Raw genomic sequence first — 21,567 nt, 5'->3', positions numbered from 1 at the left:
AAATATATAATATTTCATTAGCTTAAAGCCTTCATTAAACAAAACGACAATTTATGTTTTAAAAATATTCTAATCTTAAGCGATAATACTTAAATAGTCAAGAGAATCATTAATCATACATAATTTTGGACATTAGCATAGCACCTGGAATATTTTGTGACACTGGCACATCACCTTGACTTAAAATTATTTAATGATCAAACGATAATTTTGCCCAAGTAGTGTAACGTGCATTCAATCCGACCCCTCAGGTGTTGCATAACTTTGGAATGGCCCTGCCCGTGAGTTATATTCCTTTCCAGATTGACTTACGGAATCCTCACGAAGTTTCGCACCGGAACAGATTAAAATTCCACAGCTTCAAGAATTCCAAAAGGTTCAAGATGGCAAACAGATTAACCTCTCAGAAGGTTAAGAACACGAGGGCGTCTGATTAGATGAGTTGAGATCGTTAAATAACATCACCTGCTTATCAGTGGTGCAGTTCACATATCAGGGTCTTAAAGATTATAGTGTGCCATCGTCAATGGGAAATGATGGTACTTAATATCGCGTTTCTTGCAGAGAAGTGTGTCATTTGGAAGAGATATTCGAAGTGGTAAAATGAAGCGAGTCCTTGATGAAGTGGTGTGGTTTCAATTGTAGTCTTCAAATTGTTTCTGTTTCGTTTCGCTTTCAAATTGATAAGAATAAAAAACTAAGAAACAATAATGTAGCTTATCTTCGAGAAAATTTTAAAAATAAACAAACTTCTTAAACTTGACATTAATTATTGAAGAAAGAAAGATCTTATTTTAAGTTCGTTTATTTTGAGATTTAATGTTTGGTTAGGTATCTTCAAATAATTTTTATGCCTTTCATAACTGTATGTTTTAATTTCGAAAGCTATCAGACACAGTTTTTCACCGGCGATGAATACTTATTTCCTGTCTTCATAAGAACATTTATAATTTTATCAAAAAATGTTCTTTTGCTGTTTCAGCGATTTTCTCACAAGGAAATACCAGTGCTTACAACGTGTTTAAAATTTGCTAAAAATTTGCATATTCAACGATAAAGACGTATTTTCGTGAAAAACTGCTTATTAAGAGGATTTTTTTCAGAACAGCTTATAAAAATATTTCCCCCTCCTGTATCCTCATGCTTTTCTCGTTTTCTGACTTCTTTATGGAACTCTTTTCATGTTTAAATACAAGCATGCATTTGTTGAATGCAGGTGTATACAAATTAACCTTCAAAATAACCACAGAAATATTGGTATCGCGAAGTTCCCAGGCATGACCTTCTTGCTAAAAAGGTTATAAGTTCGAAAATCAGGCGACTCATTTACATGCAAAATACGCAACTCAATGAGAAATGGATATTATATGCAAGGAATGAAACTCTTAATAAACTGATGAACATTGATTTGTTCTTACATGGGATCAAGTCTTAGAACGGACACTACGCAGTATCTATATTTTATTTTAATTAAAAGAATTTGTTCCTTACAGGGAGCACCTCAGCAAAAATTTACCGACTAAATTTCTTCAGCAAAAATTCACTGACTAAAATTTCGAAAAATTTCTTCGACTAAAATTTCGTATTACAACATTTAAAAAGCACTCAGTGGCTCATCTGAAACTTAGTGATGCATGATGATTTACGTCAGGGTTTCTTAAACTTTGGGTCCCGAACCCCAAGGGGGTTCGCGGGACCTGCAACAGGAGGTCACAAAACATTTTAGCAGTTTTGATATTAACTTTTTACAATTACCAAATAATTTTCCCAATGTATCTTAAAATACATAAAGCCAAGCCAATACAGTCAAAGAAAAAAACGAAAACGTTTCGATGCGTTGTTTTTATAATATAAACCTTCATTTTCCTTGCTTTGCCTGTGACGCTGTCATTTCGTGTGTTACTTATTTAAAATTTTCACACTGTTCTATGTCTTAAAGTTAGAAATTAAAGCTAATGACCTAAAACTGTAATAGTTTGTTACAGTATAAGGGAAAAAACTGACAGTTTCACTCACGCGTGTGTCGGATTTGCTCAATACTTATGAGGTCTCACAAAATTTTTGTAAATATTATGGGGTCCTGGGGATCGCGAAAAAATCTCTGATAAAAAGAGGTCGCTACTCAAAAAAGTTTAAGAAACCCTGATTTACATATTACGCTTAATAACAATGATATTCTGAATTCTGCTGGAAGGTTATAAGACAGCCGATACGCATATCTCCGAGGTCATCTAACAAACTGTATGTTATATGGCTCATATCATAAACACTTAAAAGTAATCTAGAAACACTTTTCATTATGTAAAATGATTAAAGCATTGGAAAAAAATGGTTGGGCGATTGTTTATATTCTATTGCAGCAATGTGCGGTAAGACATGGTTCTGATTATTGATAGCGGAGTAGGTGTCCTATCCAGGTATACCTACCATTAAGGCTTGTGATACCTTTATACAGTAGAGTAGGAAGGAATAAATGGTTACATCTCTAATATTTCGCACCGGAAAAGACTAAAATTCCTCAGCTTCTCAAGGATTCCAAAAGGTTCAAAAGAGGGCAAACAGCTTAACTTCTCAGAAGATTAAGAACACGAGGGCGATTGATTAAGGACATAAGTATCAGGAGTCTGAATTCTTGCATGTCCTGTACTCTTTAAACTTTAAAGAGATTAAATTTCTAAAAACTGTTCCTTAAAAAGTATGCTTTAAAGTTAGACAAAAAATCGAAGAATAAATGAAAACAAAAAGTTGATTTTTTCTGATTGTAAAATTTCAGGTCATATGATGCTAAAAGTGAACTCTGAAAAGCAGAAGTCAGTTAGTTGCATTGAAAAATATCTTTTTTACATCCGTGCGTATTAATTTATGTTTTAATTAAAATGTCGTTTCAAATTTCGTTAATTTTCCACGTTTTAGTTAGAGAAATGGACTGATATGTTGAGCATTGAAAGGAAATTTTATTTGAATTATATCTCCTACATAGATACTTTTCTTAAAAGTCTTCTCCATAGGACTTTTTTTTTTTTTTTGGTAATATATCTTCAGATGTAATGTTTTCAATTATAAAAATATCTTCCAGTTCTTATTTTATAACCAAACCAGCTTTGAATCTTGGGGTAAATAAAACCAAAGTTTTATATAACACCATTAATTTAAAAGTTATATCTGTTAGACTTAATTCGATAAAACCTTTCTTAAAACATTCTCACAATATTTGAAATAAACCTACGCAAATTAGAAACTAACTAGTTAATGTTTCATCACGAATTTTTTCTTTTCTTTGTGTTATGTATGTTAAATGTGCACCTGAAAAACTCCATGCTATTTTAACTTTATGTTTTATTTTATAATTTTGTAGATAAAGAAAAACCACATAACTTTAATTTCGAGTGAAAGTAAAATAATATATTTGAACCTGATTTCTGTTATTTCTACTAATTATCAAAAGAAAAGCCCTCGGTTTTAAAAAGTTCACCTTCTTTTTTATATGGAACTAAATTTTCTTTTTCTTCTTGATTAATTTTTAAAGTTTCGGTTTTCTTTTTATGTCACCATTTAGAACCATAACTTGAATTATTGTCGAAATGCTGGGCTTTAATTAAATTTCGGGAAATATTTATTAAATTTTCTAAAACTTGTGAGAAACTTTTTAATCCATCTTTAATTCTTAGCAGTATCCCATATCCTTATCTTGTAATTTTAATATAAACAAAAACATTTTCCATATTCTTTGCCTTTATATAAATGTTCCTTAGTACAATAGCACCACAACTTGAGCAATAGAGATCATGAAACAATCTAATAATTTTAAAATTAAAATTTCAACTTCACATCTCTCTGCTATTGTTTCTTAAAGAATTCACTACCGGCTTTTAATTACTTTAAATCTTACTTTTTGGTACTTTGTCTTTTGATGCTTTTACACTTGACTTGGAAAAGACAACTAGCACAAGAGGTATAATTATTTATATGGCAATTTAATATTAGGGAAGTAAAGCTATTGAATGACGTCTACAATTATAGAAAATGGTATTTGGGATAACATTCAGATCGAAGCTGTCTGCGATAATGTGGCATTTTTCTCAAGTACCGGAAAAGATTTATTTGATTTAAACAAAATGTCATGCATTAAAGTAAGGCGTCCTAATATGTACATCTTTGAAATAGCGATTTTGTTGGGATATTCACAGCATTTTTGATCGATCAAAGAAAGTCGGAAACTGGCAAAATGTGGGTCTATCACATCTCACTGTTAGCACATTCTGACCCCTCTTGTCCTCAGGGCTAGAGGAGATACTGGGACTGACATAACAAATAATTTATATCGTGATAATGAGATCTATGTGCCCGTACCCGCAGTTTATATCTTCCTTTGGAAAAAATGTCTCTACTTTTGCTCACTGTGTGCTTTTGCTCACTGCCTGCGACTAAAACCTATTGAGTTTACCTTTAGAATTGGCTCGCAGTCATAAAAGTACAAGAATGTCTCATGATCAAACGAGTACTTTTCTCTCTATATCATGTAGACAAGCGAGTTTATGTGCGATGTTTCTCATCTGAATACAATGGGAGACTCTGAGAAAGCGACTGACAATCTAAATTGTATACTATATTCTTATGTATAAGTATTTTCATGCTTATGAATGTCTACATTAACAAAATTATCTTTGAGGCTGTGCCTGCAATTATTAACTGCTCCATCCTTCCTCATTTATTATACTTTTACGGAAAATTTTCTGTACATATTTTGAAAGTATATTTGCAGTTTTCAAAGCATTCGTCTTAGCTAATCAGCTAATTAACTCATTGTACTTGCATTTATTCTCCTAAAAATTATGCATATTCTTATAGTGATTATGTATTCCATATGTATGCTGTCGCCATTAAAATTATTACAACATAAAAGAAAGCAGTTAGCAAAGCCATATTTATTTTTAAAATTCATTATAAAGAAAGGGTGAAATAAGTACACTTCAGATAATTTTAAGCAGGACAAGCAGAACTCCGAGTATCTATATTTGGCAGCGATAGCAGATGTTATATGGCTGACAATGGAGTCGAATATACTTTGGATGACAATTACGAGTTTTCTTGTCCATGTGATTTTACCTCTAGGCTAGAATTCATTTGTCGTACTAGCTGGCGAGTATGTACCGCCCTCAGTAAAGTGATGGACGATGTTCATTACTGCATAGCTGGGCCTAAGTTTCCAGAGAAGAGTAAGGATGCTTGTAAGCATATAGTGCCTGTGCGGTATAAAGCTATTTAGAATACTGGCCTTCTTGAGTAGTTTTGTGGTAGAGGAAGAGGGATGGGAAAGATTCGGGTCCGTTTCTATAAAATGTTTTCCATCAAAATTGGGGTGGATCTGTAATGTTAAGGAAATAGGTTATATCTGCATAACCAATGGTGAAATTGTCCCGCACAGTATTCCTGTCCTGTAATGACTTACAAGTATCGTTGCACTGGCTTACGAGACGTTTCCAATTCGTGAGTCTGCAGAGCCTGGTGATGAAGTTATGACTTTAACCACGTTGTGTACTGAGGAAACGTAGGGCAGCATGTGGTCTTTCATTGATTGAAAGCTGGAATGGCACCAAAGATATGCCACGGGCATTGAAATTTCAGTAATGTAACGGTGGCTGATCAACGTTTTTGGTAGTTTGTACTCTGCTGAACTTGCACCTATGTTACAATAACATCTGGAGCACAATATTGTAACAAATACTTTTTTCATTTCACCGGAGTACACAGGTTCTTCTACAAGGTTTTTCTTTTCTCGTTGTTTTAGCAGCATCTCTTTTCAATTTTATACTTGCTTAATAATTTACATTTCATGTAGCAGGTTATGAATATCATCCGCTGAGATGATATATTGCAGTTCCGTACTTCTCAGTCCTTTTGAACAGAAGCGATCTCCCAGAAATTTTAAAAATTTGAATCAGTCATAGTCAAACTGCGGCTCACGAGCCAGATACAGCTCATTGAACTAAACGCTACTTTTTTAGGTGTTAAATTCGGCTCAAATTGTACACAAGAAATAATTTCAGTTTTAAAATTTAAAACAAAATAAAAATCTGAAAGGTTTTCAGATTTTAAATTACGTCCAAAGTGACGTTTTTTTAACGTTTTGTATGTTATTTTTATTTATTAAATATCATTTTCTTCGCACTTATACCATAACATTCAATTCAACAGCAGTATCACAAAATAATTTTAAATTAGTTCTGTTTCCGTAATTCCTCCTTCCGCGTTTTTCAAAATTCTTCCTGTTCTCTCGTAAGCGGAGAGTACAGTGCCCTTCCACAGCTCCTCAGGAGATGTCAAGATGAATCCTTAAGAAGAGCTGAGCTAACTTTTATTAAGTACTAAAAACCTTTAGTACTTAATAAAAGTTATGAATATCGAATTCGAAATAGAAATAAGGAAAATGTGCTTTGTTGGATTTGCATAAATGAAAGAATAAAAAGCTACAAAGGCTCAGTTAAGACCAAAGCAGAAGTTATTTTAGAAGAAAGAATGTCATTTTAGAACATTGCTTTAGGGCGAATATTTATTCTGAAAGATTTTATTATAACTCACTTTTATGCAGAATTTCGGAAGCATATTATTTTTACTTTAGCAAACGATCTTTTAGTTCATTGCCAAAATCATCGCAGAATTTGAACATCTCTCTTTTGCCTTTTTAAATACAGTATTAGCTTCATTCCTGCAGATATCTAAGATCGTAATTATTTTTCGATTATTTCTTTTAATTTTTTTTTTTAAATATAAAAATTTTTTGCTTGCCTATATCTTGGGAGATGACGATATCCAGTCAGCTCCTCCCGCACTATGTAACCCTTTGGGAAGGGGGGAATGAAGATTGAGGATTTCGCGGAAACAAACGTTTTTGAGAACCGCGGAACCAGGAATCGCGGAAATAGGAACATACCAGTAATTTTAAGATGAGCATATCTTTAGAATTTCGGATACACAGTCTCGCGCTCTAGAGATAAAAATGTTTTTTCTGTACAATATTGCCATTGCCCGCTTGAAATCCTTGAGTTTGTTAATCAAGCATTCGTTAAAGGTTTACGAAATATGAAAAAGATAATAAAATAAATTCCAAATTTGGGCTTCTAGATGCCCATATTTGAAGGAGGATTACGTTATTCAAAATTTGATGGCTCTAGGTACCGTTGTTTTATCACAATGCTTATCATACACATACATACATTTATGCAGGTTCTTCTTTGTTCTTTAAATACAATACAGAGCGATAATATTTAGTGGTAACAATTTGAAAAGTGAACAACGCTTGTAGTGAATCAACACAAAATGCCAAAACGAAATTAATAGTTCTTCTGGGCTTTATTAATAGTTCTTCGAAGTTAATTGTCCCTTTGGACTAATTATAATTTAATACTTTGCTCTATATAACAATCAATAATTTAATTTATAAAGGTACATGTCTGTAACTAACATAACCACAAAATATGTGCCATGAAATAAATAACAAAATCATACACAAATAGAAGATAATTAAGTTTTTTTGCCTTACTGATAGCGAGACGGAAAATATAGGATTAGTAGCAGCTATCAGAATAACAGCAAAATATGTAAATCCAACAACTCACTACAATATATGTAACAATATATGCAAACTCATCAACTCACTGCGATGTATGTAAACCCAACAACTCACTGCGTCAACCAATAACTTCTCATCTTACAGAACAACATTGAAAATATGTATATTGTAATAAAATCTGTCTTATCATTCGATTCAGATGAATTAATTAAATGGTTTAATGCATAATCACCAATTTCACTTTTCAAATTATTGCCTGTTTCTTTGTTGCAACGATAAGCATTTTACGCTTATTATAATGATCCCTACATCTTTCTGTTTCGGTAGAGAGAATTATAATTTACTCTCATTAAAATCAGTTAATAATTATTAAGTGGCAGAAATGCTTTGTTTTAGTGTGAGAGAAATAAATTCAATATACTGAAGAAAAGTAATTTATATATTTCAGAAACATTTTTTTCCCAAACATAAAGCAAACGCAACAAGAATAGTTTATTTATCTTTATATATATATACATATATACATACATATATATATATATATATATATATAAGTAGAAAGTAGTAATTCATAAAAACGTGAGACTTAGTTGGTCAAAAACTGCGCGTTGAGCTGCAAATTTTAAAATAGTCTTACAAGAAAAGGAGAGGTTAAAAACTAGCTAGAGCTGTAAAGAACATTTGAACTTCCTAATTCCTGATATTACATATAAAACAACGTCAAATCATCTAAATGAAAGTAAAATACAATAGAAAGCTTGTACAATCTTGCACAACTTGTTTAACCTCTGCTTTTCTTGTAAATATTTATATATATATAGGCACATTGTTTAAAAATGCTAAGGGTTTGTTAATTTGTTCGAAAAGTTTTTTGCAACTAAAGTATATTAAGTTTTTAAAGTTTATTAAAATTAAAGTCTTATTTGTTAAATATCTTGTTTCAGTGTTTAGAAAAAATTGTTGCGGGCTTCTGACATTTATAAATTCTAGTATGTGGCTGCGATAGATGAAGTTTGATTAACTTATGGTTTTTTTTTATAATATTTTCTAGATAACTTTTTCATTTGTTCCCATAGATCCTCGTAGGAGCAAATTCTGATATCTGAAAATTATTTCAATACAGTGACTGACCAAGTATATAATTTTATAGCGATTGTGTTCCCTGAATGAGATAGCGTCTTCCAAGAAGACAGCTCTCCATATCATATCGAGAATACATCTAAAAAATAATCAAAGAGCATGACAAAGATGAACGTAATTGCCATGCGCCCGAACTGAATGAATCAAAACATTTTTTATTTAAAGAGAAAAAGTTACACAACAACGTCACTTAGTTATATGGTTTACGACAATTGGGGAATCTCATATAGCAGTCATGATTACACATATTAAGAGAAACTTATTAATATTTCGTTGAATCTTTGTTTCATTGAATAAAAGCTTAGTGCTTTGGCTAATAATAGGAACTAATATAAACTAAAAGAATATACAAAATTACATAATAAATAAACTTACTCATATTTTAAAAGTATGTTTTAAGATTTAAATATTAAATATTTACTAAGGTGCAATTAATGGAAACATTGTTTACGTTATTAAACTTCCCAGAATCATAAAATTGTACCTTTCTTAGTATTTCCAATCACTAGAGATCGCAAAAATATAGAATTTTGAAATGTTAAAAATATTGTCTGGGCAAAGAAACACTGTGAAACACATATAAAAAACGCAAGCACGTTATGGGATCAGGTATCTTAAAAATATCAAAATATGCCAAAATTCTAACTCATTTCACAGCTCCATATTTTTATAACTAATCGCGAAATTTTTATATCGTATCTACTGCCTTTACTTTATGTTTCAAAAATAAAAATAATGTTCCACAAATTCAAATAATTTAAACAAAATTAAAACAGAATACCTTTTTCGTTGCTGACTTAAAATTGTAATATGTACTGCGCGGAGTATCATAGATAAACAAATCGCTATTTTTAAGTGATTTTTTTTTTTTCAAATTAGAAAAATAATATATAAATAAAGATCTACCTTAAACACAGTCCAAATAGATTTTATTTTTGAAATCGCAAATCTCTTTTTTAAAGTAAAATTAAAGGTAATCTCTAAACTTTTTATGTGAGAAGCATAGTAGTTGGTTATGTTATACTCATGTAATGTTTATATAATTGGTTGAAATTTCGTTAATCAGCGATTTCAAAGAAATCATGCGCCCAAGATGGAAAATTATTGTTTTGAGAAAATTTATCTTCACATAATAAGCATTTTCAAACCCTGTATACGCACTTTATTTTCGTAATATTAATAAAGAAGATAAAATTATCAAAAGATTTTAAAGCTAAAATTCGTACACATAATCAGCGTAATTTTTACTGAAGCAATTAAAAAGGAAGAATCCAAATTTGTATACAGTCACAAATTTAATTATACTCGTAATTCTAAATGCGCTTAAGTCAAAAGCACAAAAATTAACCATTTTATATATACATGCTGTTTACATAAGTTATGAAATTTTCTTGGGGTTCTAATCAGCCAGTTTAGAGAAATCATGCATAAAAATCACATATTTTATGAAACTTTAATTGAAAAAAAATATCTCGGAAACATGCCAGCACATTACTTTCTTTTAAAATTAAGAAATACTTAGATATGCTAATAATTTATTTTTTTTTTTGTCATGCATAACTGTATATTTGTATAAAACTACACATCTTAGTATTTTATGTATAGTTTAGATGATTTATTATGAGAAAATGCTGAAATGCAAAAGTTAACAAATCATCTGGCAGTTAAATAGTATAAGTTTAGAATTATTTTTACCGTAACTTTAGACCATAGCAAATTTTTACATGGGGTTTTATTTAAAATGCTTGAATCGAAAGAAAGAAATCGAAATTTAATATAAAAGTATAAAAAGTTTCTAGTTTTTAATTACTTAAAAGTACCTGACCCGTTAAATCAAGTATTTGCAGATTTTTATTTAAGTACGAAAAATTGAAATCAGATTTCGATAACAGATTCAAAGGAAGTATTTCAGAGTTTTTAATGCCATCGTATGCTGAAAGGAAACAAACACTTCGGCATTTTTAAAGGTCAAGGAAAATGGTATTCTTACACAGGATATAGTACTCTTAAAATTACATAGGTTCAAGGGAAACACAGGCTATGACGTCCATAAAAGACGCGTGATAGGAAACGCTGGCAGATTTTTATCGGATTTAGGATGTTTACATTACGTGAAGAAAACAGTTCCATTGGTTTACATATGCATACAACATGTCTCAGGCCAGCATTTTCAGTTAAAGCGTCTTAGCCTTGTTCAGTGTATTCGACTCATAAGCTTTTAAATTATATTTTTCTGTTAAGAAAATGTGAATCTTTAAATAATAATAATTTATTTCGACCAAAAAAAAAAAAAAATTACGAGCATTTTTTTAAATTATATTTTTAAGCAAACAAATTTCCCTTTCTTTCTGATTTCGGAGATAGCCAGGCAATTTATCATTCAAAACTATCATAAACAATAATATTTTTTAGTTTAAATTTTGCTGTAATTTCTGATCTCATAAATTAAAAATATTGACAAGATTGGTTTCGCTAAAAAATTAAACTGTTCTGCAGAAAAAAAAGCAGTTGCTACAGCAATTTATTCAATCAGCATTAATAAAATTAATTTAATTATCTGATGATAATTAAATTAATTTTATCTTATGATAATTAAATTAATTTTATTTAATTATCTTATGATCATTAAATTAATTTTATCTTATTAATAATTATCTTATGATAACAGTAATACTTCTACTTAAAATTCCTGATATGATATGATTTTGTAACATTTCCCGATACCAAAAATTCAAAATACTGTTACGGTTTTTGTATTAAATTAGCTATTTTTAAATAGAACTAATTAAAATTGTTTTATATTACCGTGCAATGCAGCACGAGACTTATTTGAAGAGAAAGCTACGCCGGAAAAATTAAAAATACAGAAGCACGCACATTTAATAAATAGATATCTCGTAATTGTACGCTTTTGCTGTGCGGGAAAAATCGAGAAAATACCAGAATATTCGCGTGCACATTTAAAAAGCTTATAAAAAGCGGTACCAAAACATCTCAGTTCAGTTGTTTAGGAAACTGTTGTTGTTGACTGTAGCGAATTCGCGGTGAAATTAGATTATCTTTCCCTATTTTGAATTAGTTCTATTGAACGTTTTGGTAGTTTAAAAGATAACTACTGCGATATATTGCAATATTATACGAATATTTGAGGAAATTTAAGTATTTTGTTTTTATTTTTTGTGATAAAAATAATTTTATTCACTTTTTATCGGACTTGTGCCTTCAATTTATTACGAACCCTTACGCATGCAATAATACTGATAATTTAGAATTTGCCAGACATTAAATTGGTTTTGGCAAGCAGAAAAAAAAAAAAAAAAAAAAAAAAAAAAGATTGCACATGGTACAGCATTATACTCAGGTTAAAAAAAGTAACTTGCGGGAATTTAAGGGAAATGGATAAAAATTTAGAATATCTCAATAACTCGTTAGCTTCTTCTAAACTGAAAAAAATACTATATATCTATTAGAAAATTAATTATGAATACAGAGTTTGTTGAGAAAAGAATTATATATAGCAGTTCTGAAAGATTTTACTGCACGAGACAAATTTTAAGAAATTGTGTGCGGCCTTGTGATTAGAACTGAAAATGAATTAAAAAAATTTTTAAGAAATCAGAATGAATAACATTAAAGAATTTTGAAAAATCTGTTTCGTGAAATGACCTACAGAATATAATTTCTTTTATATCTTTATTCTGATATGTTTCCTAAAAGTCTTCTTCATGACATCACGCAAAGAAAGAAAAAAAAAATTCTATTAAAATGAAGCATAACTTCAAAATCCTTTATTATACATTCGAGTGAGAGAAAGAAGCTCAGTCTACATTATAAAAACGGAAGACAGCATATATTAGACATCATTTTATTTAAAGCAAGATTTAGTTCATTGGCCAAATACTTTTTACTTCCGTGTACGAAGTAAAAAAGCACTATTGTAATCACAAAAAATTCCGGGTACCACATTTCAAAGAAAATATTCATTTTGACAGCTATCAAATGCAATTTAATGATGTTTTGCTTGACATCTGTACGTAAGGACAGAATAAAGGACTCTTTTTCTCCAAACGAATTATAAAACTTATTTAAAATGGATTCAGATAGCATGTTTTTTTTTGGCGTCTGTACGCGTGTATGTACGTATGTATGTATCTCGCATAACTCAAAAACGAAAAGCCACAGAACGTTGAAATTTTGTATGTGGGACTGCTATAACATGTAAAAGTGCACCTCTCTTTTTGGTTGTAATCAGCGGCACTAAAAGTATATAAATATATGCATATATATGTTCACTGGGTTCAATGAGCTCAGTTTCTTTATTCTTATACGTCTGTAAATTGTGCATTTTTTGCTTTAAAAAGGATTGAATTATGTTGTTCTTAACTTCCGGTTAATGTTTTTATTCCTTTAGTTAACCTGCATGTTATAGTTGTAGAAATATTAACAATTTAAAAGTTGTTTAAGTGTGGCTACACCTAATATTTTTTAACCATAGCAGCCATATATGTTTACATTCGTAACTTAAAAGAATAGTGGATTTGTTGCAAATCTGGAGAAACTAAACTTCTCACAACAAAGTAACGTCTTCTTTTATTATTGAGAATTATGCTTAATCTGTTCTGGAATTATCATTTAAGTTTTTAAATTATCCAATATATTAACTCAGCATAGTTTCCACAACAAATTAAGTCAGTTTCTACGTCTTCAGTGTCTTTTTACCAAGGCCCACCAGCGGCCGAGCGGTAAAGAGCGGTATTCGACTCATAAGCTTTTAAATTATATTTTTCTGTTAAGAAAATGTGAATCTTTAAATCATAATAATTTATTTCGACCAAAAAAAAAAAATTACGAGCATTTTTTTAAATTATATTTTTAAGCAAACAAATTTCCCTTTCTTTCTGATTTCGGAGATAGCAATTTATCATTCAAAACTATCATAAACAATAATATTTTTTAGTTTAAATTTTGCTGTAATTTCTGATCTCATAAATTAAAAATATTGACAAGATTGGTTTCGCTAAAAAATTAAACTGTTCTGCAGAAAAAAAAGCAGTTGCTACAGCAATTTATTCAATCAGCATTAATAAAATTAATTTAATTATCTGATGATAATTAAATTAATTTTATCTTATGATAATTAAATTAATTTTATTTAATTATCTTATGATCATTAAATTAATTTTATCTTATTAATAATTATCTTATGATAACAGTAATACTTCTACTTAAAATTCCTGATATGATATGATTTTGTAACATTTCCTGATACCAAAAATTCAAAATACTGTTACGGTTTTTGTATTAAATTAGCTATTTTTAAATAGAACTAATTAAAATTGTTTTATATTACCGTGCAATGCAGCACGAGACTTATTTGAAGAGAAAGCTACGCCGGAAAAATTAAAAATACAGAAGCACGCACATTTAATAAATAGATATCTCGTAATTGTACGCTTTTGCTGTGCGGGAAAAATCGAGAAAATACCAGAATATTCGCGTGCACATTTAAAAAGCTTATAAAAAGCGGTACCAAAACATCTCAGTTCAGTTGTTTAGGAAACTGTTGTTGTTGACTGTAGCGAATTCGCGGTGAAATTAGATTATCTTTCCCTATTTTGAATTAGTTCTATTGAACGTTTTGGTAGTTTAAAAGATAACTACTGCGATATATTGCAATATTATACGAATATTTGAGGAAATTTAAGTATTTTGTTTTTATTTTTTGTGATAAAAATAATTTTATTCACTTTTTATCGGACTTGTGCCTTCAATTTATTACGAACCCTTACGCATGCAATAATACTGATAATTTAGAATTTGCCAGACATTAAATTGGTTTTGGCAAGCAGAAAAAAAAAAAAAAAAAAAAAAAAAAAAAGATTGCACATGGTACAGCATTATACTCAGGTTAAAAATGTAACTTGCGGGAATTTAAGGGAAATGGATAAAAATTTAGAATATCTCAATAACTCGTTAGCTTCTTCTAAACTGAAAAAAATACTATATATCTATTAGAAAATTAATTATGAATACAGAGTTTGTTGAGAAAAGAATTATATATAGCAGTTCTGAAAGATTTTACTGCACGAGACAAATTTTAAGAAATTGTGTGCGGCCTTGTGATTAGAACTGAAAATGAATTAAAAAAATTTTTAAGAAATCAGAATGAATAACATTAAAGAATTTTGAAAAATCTGTTTCGTGAAATGACCTACAGAATATAATTTCTTTTATATCTTTATTCTGATATGTTTCCTAAAAGTCTTCTTCATGACATCACGCAAAGAAAGAAAAAAAAATTCTATTAAAATGAAGCATAACTTCAAAATCCTTTATTATACATTCGAGTGAGAGAAAGAAGCTCAGTCTACATTATAAAAACGGAAGACAGCATATATTAGACATTATTTTATTTAAAGCAAGATTTAGTTCATTGGCCAAATACTTTTTACTTCCGTGTACGAAGTAAAAAAGCACTATTGTAATCACAAAAAATTCCGGGTACCACATTTCAAAGAAAATATTCATTTTGACAGCTATCAAATGCAATTTAATGATGTTTTGCTTGACATCTGTACGTAAGGACAGAATAAAGGACTCTTTTTCTCCAAACGAATTATAAAACTTATTTAAAATGGATTCAGATAGCATGTTTTTTTTGGCGTCTGTACGCGTGTATGTACGTATGTATGTATCTCGCATAACTCAAAAACGAAAAGCCACAGAACGTTGAAATTTTGTATGTGGGACTGCTATAACATGTAAAAGTGCACCTCTCTTTTTGGTTGTAATCAGCGGCACTAAAAGTATATAAATATATGCATATATATGTTCACTGGGTTCAATGAGCTCAGTTTCTTTATTCTTATACGTCTGTAAATTGTGCATTTTTTGCTTTAAAAAGGATTGAATTATGTTGTTCTTAACTTCCGGTTAATGTTTTTATTCCTTTAGTTAACCTGCATGTTATAGTTGTAGAAATATTAACAATTTAAAAGTTGTTTAAGTGTGGCTACACCTAATATTTTTTAACCATAGCAGCCATATATGTTTACATTCGTAACTTAAAAGAATAGTGGATTTGTTGCAAATCTGGAGAAACTAAACTTCTCACAACAAAGTAACGTCTTCTTTTATTATTGAGAATTATGCTTAATCTGTTCTGGAATTATCATTTAAGTTTTTAAATTATCCAATATATTAACTCAGCATAGTTTCCACAACAAATTAAGTCAGTTTCTACGTCTTCAGTGTCTTTTTACCAAGGCCCACCAGCGGCCGAGCGGTAAAGAGCGGTATTCGACTCATAAGCTTTTAAATTATATTTTTCTGTTAAGAAAATGTGAATCTTTAAATAATAATAATTTATTTCGACCAAAAAAAAAAAAAAATTACGAGCATTTTTTTAAATTATATTTTTAAGCAAACAAATTTCCCTTTCTTTCTGATTTCGGAGATAGCCAGGCAATTTATCATTCAAAACTATCATAAACAATAATATTTTTTAGTTTAAATTTTGCTGTAATTTCTGATCTCATAAATTAAAAATATTGACAAGATTGGTTTCGCTAAAAAATTAAACTGTTCTGCAGAAAAAAAAGCAGTTGCTACAGCAATTTATTCAATCAGCATTAATAAAATTAATTTAATTATCTGATGATAATTAAATTAATTTTATCTTATAATAATTAAATTAATTTTATTTAATTATCTTATGATCATTAAATTAATTTTATCTTATTAATAATTATCTTATGATAACAGTAATACTTCTACTTAAAATTCCTGATATGATATGATTTTGTAACATTTCCTGATACCAAAAATTCAAAATACTGTTACGGTTTTTGTATTAAATTAGCTATTTTTAAATAGAACTAATTAAAATTGTTTTATATTACCGTGCAATGCAGCACGAGACTTATTTGAAGAGAAAGCTACGCCGGAAAAATTAAAAATACAGAAGCACGCACATTTAATAAATAGATATCTCGTAATTGTACGCTTTTGCTGTGCGGGAAAAATCGAGAAAATACCAGAATATTCGCGTGCACATTTAAAAAGCTTATAAAAAGCGGTACCAAAACATCTCAGTTCAGTTGTTTAGGAAACTGTTGTTGTTGACTGTAGCGAATTCGCGGTGAAATTAGATTATCTTTCCCTATTTTGAATTAGTTCTATTGAACGTTTTGGTAGTTTAAAAGATAACTACTGCGATATATTGCAATATTATACGAATATTTGAGGAAATTTAAGTATTTTGTTTTTATTTTTTGTGATAAAAATAATTTTATTCACTTTTTATCGGACTTGTGCCTTCAATTTATTACGAACCCTTACGCATGCAATAATACTGATAATTTAGAATTTGCCAGACATTAAATTGGTTTTGGCAAGCAGAAAAAAAAAAAAAAAAAAAAAAAAAAGATTGCACATGGTACAGCATTATACTCAGGTTAAAAAAAGTAACTTGCGGGAATTTAAGGGAAATGGATAAAAATTTAGAATATCTCAATAACTCGTTAGCTTCTTCTAAACTGAAAAAAATACTATATATCTATTAGAAAATTAATTATGAATACAGAGTTTGTTGAGAAAAGAATTATATATAGCAGTTCTGAAAGATTTTACTGCACGAGACAAATTTTAAGAAATTGTGTGCGGCCTTGTGATTAGAACTGAAAATGAATTAAAAAAATTTTTAAGAAATCAGAATGAATAACATTAAAGAATTTTGAAAAATCTGTTTCGTGAAATGACCTACAGAATATAATTTCTTTTATATCTTTATTCTGATATGTTTCCTAAAAGTCTTCTTCATGACATAACGCAAAGAAAGAAAAAAAAATTCTATTAAAATGAAGCATAACTTCAAAATCCTTTATTATACATCCGAGTGAGAGAAAGAAGCTCAGTCTACATTATAAAAACGGAAGACAGCATATATTAGACATTATTTTATTTAAAGCAAGATTTAGTTCATTGGCCAAATACTTTTTACTTCCGTGTACGAAGTAAAAAAGCACTATTGTAATCACAAAAAATTCCGGGTACCACATTTCAAAGAAAATATTCATTTTGACAGCTATCAAATGCAATTTAATGATGTTTTGCTTGACATCTGTACGTAAGGACAGAATAAAGGACTCTTTTTCTCCAAACGAATTATAAAACTTATTTAAAATGGATTCAGATAGCATGTTTTTTTTTGGCGTCTGTACGCGTGTATGTACGTATGTATGTATCTCGCATAACTCAAAAACGAAAAGCCACAGAACGTTGAAATTTTGTATGTGGGACTGCTATAACATGTAAAAGTGCACCTCTCTTTTTGGTTGTAATCAGCGGCACTAAAAGTATATAAATATATGCATATATATGTTCACTGGGTTCAATGAGCTCAGTTTCTTTATTCTTATACGTCTGTAAATTGTGCATTTTTTGCTTTAAAAAGGATTGAATTATGTTGTTCTTAACTTCCGGTTAATGTTTTTATTCCTTTAGTTAACCTGCATGTTATAGTTGTAGAAATATTAAAAATTTAAAAGTTGTTTAAGTGTGGCTACACCTAATATTTTTTAACCATAGCAGCCATATATGTTTACATTCGTAACTTAAAAGAATAGTGGATTTGTTGCAAATCTGGAGAAACTAAACTTCTCACAACAAAGTAACGTCTTCTTTTATTATTGAGAATTATGCTTAATCTGTTCTGGAATTATCATTTAAGTTTTTAAATTATCCAATATATTAACTCAGCATAGTTTCCACAACAAATTATGTCAGTTTCTACGTCTTTAGTGTCTTTTTACCAAGGCCCACCAGCGGCCGAGCGGTAAAGAGCGGTATTCGACTCATAAGCTTTTAAATTATATTTTTCTGTTAAGAAAATGTGAATCTTTAAATAATAATAATTTATTTCGACCAAAAAAAAAAGAAAAAATTACGAGCATTTTTTTAAATTATATTTTTAAGCAAACAAATTTCCCTTTCTTTCTGATTTCGGAGATAGCCAGGCAATTTATCATTCGAAACTATCATAAACAATAATATTTTTTAGTTTAAATTTTGCTGTAATTTCTGATCTCATAAATTAAAAATATTGACAAGATTGGTTTCGCTAAAAAATTAAACTGTTCTGCAGAAAAAAAAGCAGTTGCTACAGCAATTTATTCAATCAGCATTAATAAAATTAATTTAATTATCTGATGATAATTAAATTAATTTTATCTTATGATAGATAAATTAATTTTATTTAATTATCTTATGATCATTAAATTAATTTTATCTTATTAATAATTATCTTATGATAACAGTAATACTTCTACTTAAAATTCCTGATATGATATGATTTTGTAACATTTCCTGATACCAAAAATTCAAAATACTGTTACGGTTTTTGTATTAAATTAGCTATTTTTAAATAGAACTAATTAAAATTGTTTTATATTACCGTGCAATGCAGCACGAGACTTATTTGAAGAGAAAGCTACGCCGGAAAAATTAAAAATACAGAAGCACGCACATTTAATAAATAGATATCTCGTAATTGTACGCTTTTGCTGTGCGGGAAAAATCGAGAAAATACCAGAATATTCGCGTGCACATTTAAAAAGCTTATAAAAAGCGGTACCAAAACATCTCAGTTCAGTTGTTTAGGAAACTGTTGTTGTTGACTGTAGCGAATTCGCGGTGAAATTAGATTATCTTTCCCTATTTTGAATTAGTTCTATTGAACGTTTTGGTAGTTTAAAAGATAACTACTGCGATATATTGCAATATTATACGAATATTTGAGGAAATTTAAGTATTTTGTTTTTATTTTTTGTGATAAAAATAATTTTATTCACTTTTTATCGGACTTGTGCCTTCAATTTATTACGAACCCTTACGCATGCAATAATACTGATAATTTAGAGTTTGCCAGACATTAAATTGGTTTTGGCAAGCAGAAAAAAAAAAAAAAAAAAAAAAAAAAGATTGCACATGGTACAGCATTATACTCAGGTTAAAAAAGTAACTTGCGGGAATTTAAGGGAAATGGATAAAAATTTAGAATATCTCAATAACTCGTTAGCTTCTTCTAAACTGAAAAAAATACTATATATCTATTAGAAAATTAATTATGAATACAGAGTTTGTTGAGAAAAGAATTATATATAGCAGTTCTGAAAGATTTTACTGCACGAGACAAATTTTAAGAAATTGTGTGCGGCCTTGTGATTAGAACTGAAAATGAATTTAAAAAATTTTTAAGAAATCAGAATGAATAACATTAAAGAATTTTGAAAAATCTGTTTCGTGAAATGACCTACAGAATATAATTTCTTTTATATCTTTATTCTGATATGTTTCCTAAAAGTCTTCTTCATGACATCACGCAAAGAAAGAAAAAAAAAATTCTATTAAAATGAAGCATAACTTCAAAATCCTTTATTATACATCCGAGTGAGAGAAAGAAGCTCAGTCTACATTATAAAAACGGAAGACAGCATATATTAGACATTATTTTATTTAAAGCAAGATTTAGTTCATTGGCCAAATACTTTTTACTTCCGTGTACGAAGTAAAAAAGCACTACTGTAATCACAAAATTTCCGGGTACCACATTTCAAAGAAAATATTCATTTTGACAGCTATCAAATGCAATTTAATGATGTTTTGCTTGACATCTGTACGTAAGGACAGAATAAAGGACTCTTTTTCTCCAAACGAATTATAAAACTTATTTAAAATGGATTCAGATAGCATGTTTTTTTTTGGCGTCTGTACGCGTGTATGTACGTATGTATGTATCTCGCATAACTCAAAAACGAAAAGCCACAGAACGTTGAAATTTTGTATGTGGGACTGCTATAACATGTAAAAGTGCACCTCTCTTTTTGGTTGTAATCAGCGGCACTAAAAGTATATAAATATATGCATATATATGTCCACTGGGCTCAATGAGCTCAGTTTCTTTATTCTTATACGTCTGTAAATTGTGCATTTTTTGCTTTAAAAAGGATTGAATTATGTTGTTCTTAACTTCCGGTTAATGTTTTTATTCCTTTAGTTAACCTGCATGTTATAGTTGTAGAAATATTAACAATTTAAAAGTTGTTTAAGTGTGGCTACACCTAATATTTTTTAACCATAGCAGCCATATATGTTTACATTCGTAACTTAAAAGAATAGTGGATTTGTTGCAAATCTGGAGAAACTAAACTTCTCACAACAAAGTAACGTCTTCTTTTATTATTGAGAATTATGCTTAATCTGTTCTGGAATTATCATTTAAGTTTTTAAATTATCCAATATATTAACTCAGCATAGTTTCCACAACAAATTAAGTCAGTTTCTACGTCTTCAGTGTCTTTTTACCAAGGCCCACCAGCGGCCGAGCGGTAAAGAGCGGTATTCGACTCATAAGCTTTTAAATTATATTTTTCTGTTAAGAAAATGTGAATCTTTAAATAATAATAATTTATTTCGACCAAAAAAAAAAGAAAAAATTACGAGCATTTTTTTAAATTATATTTTTAAGCAAACAAATTTCCCTTTCTTTCTGATTTCGGAGATAGCCAGGCAATTTATCATTCGAAACTATCATAAACAATAATATTTTTTAGTTTAAATTTTGCTGTAATTTCTGATCTCATAAATTAAAAATATTGACAAGATTGGTTTCGCTAAAAAATTAAACTGTTCTGCAGAAAAAAAAGCAGTTGCTACAGCAATTTATTCAATCAGCATTAATAAAATTAATTTAATTATCTGATGATAATTAAATTAATTTTATCTTATGATAGATAAATTAATTTTATTTAATTATCTTATGATCATTAAATTAATTTTATCTTATTAATAATTATCTT

The sequence above is a fragment of the Stegodyphus dumicola genome, chromosome 1, assembly GCF_044657685.1.
Source record: "Stegodyphus dumicola isolate Sdum_Otavi_A_Nest chromosome 1, ASM4465768v1".
Lineage (NCBI taxonomy): Eukaryota > Metazoa > Arthropoda > Arachnida > Araneae > Eresidae > Stegodyphus > Stegodyphus dumicola.
The sequence above is the reverse complement of the archived record's forward strand: the minus strand, read 5'-3'. Positions refer to the sequence as shown.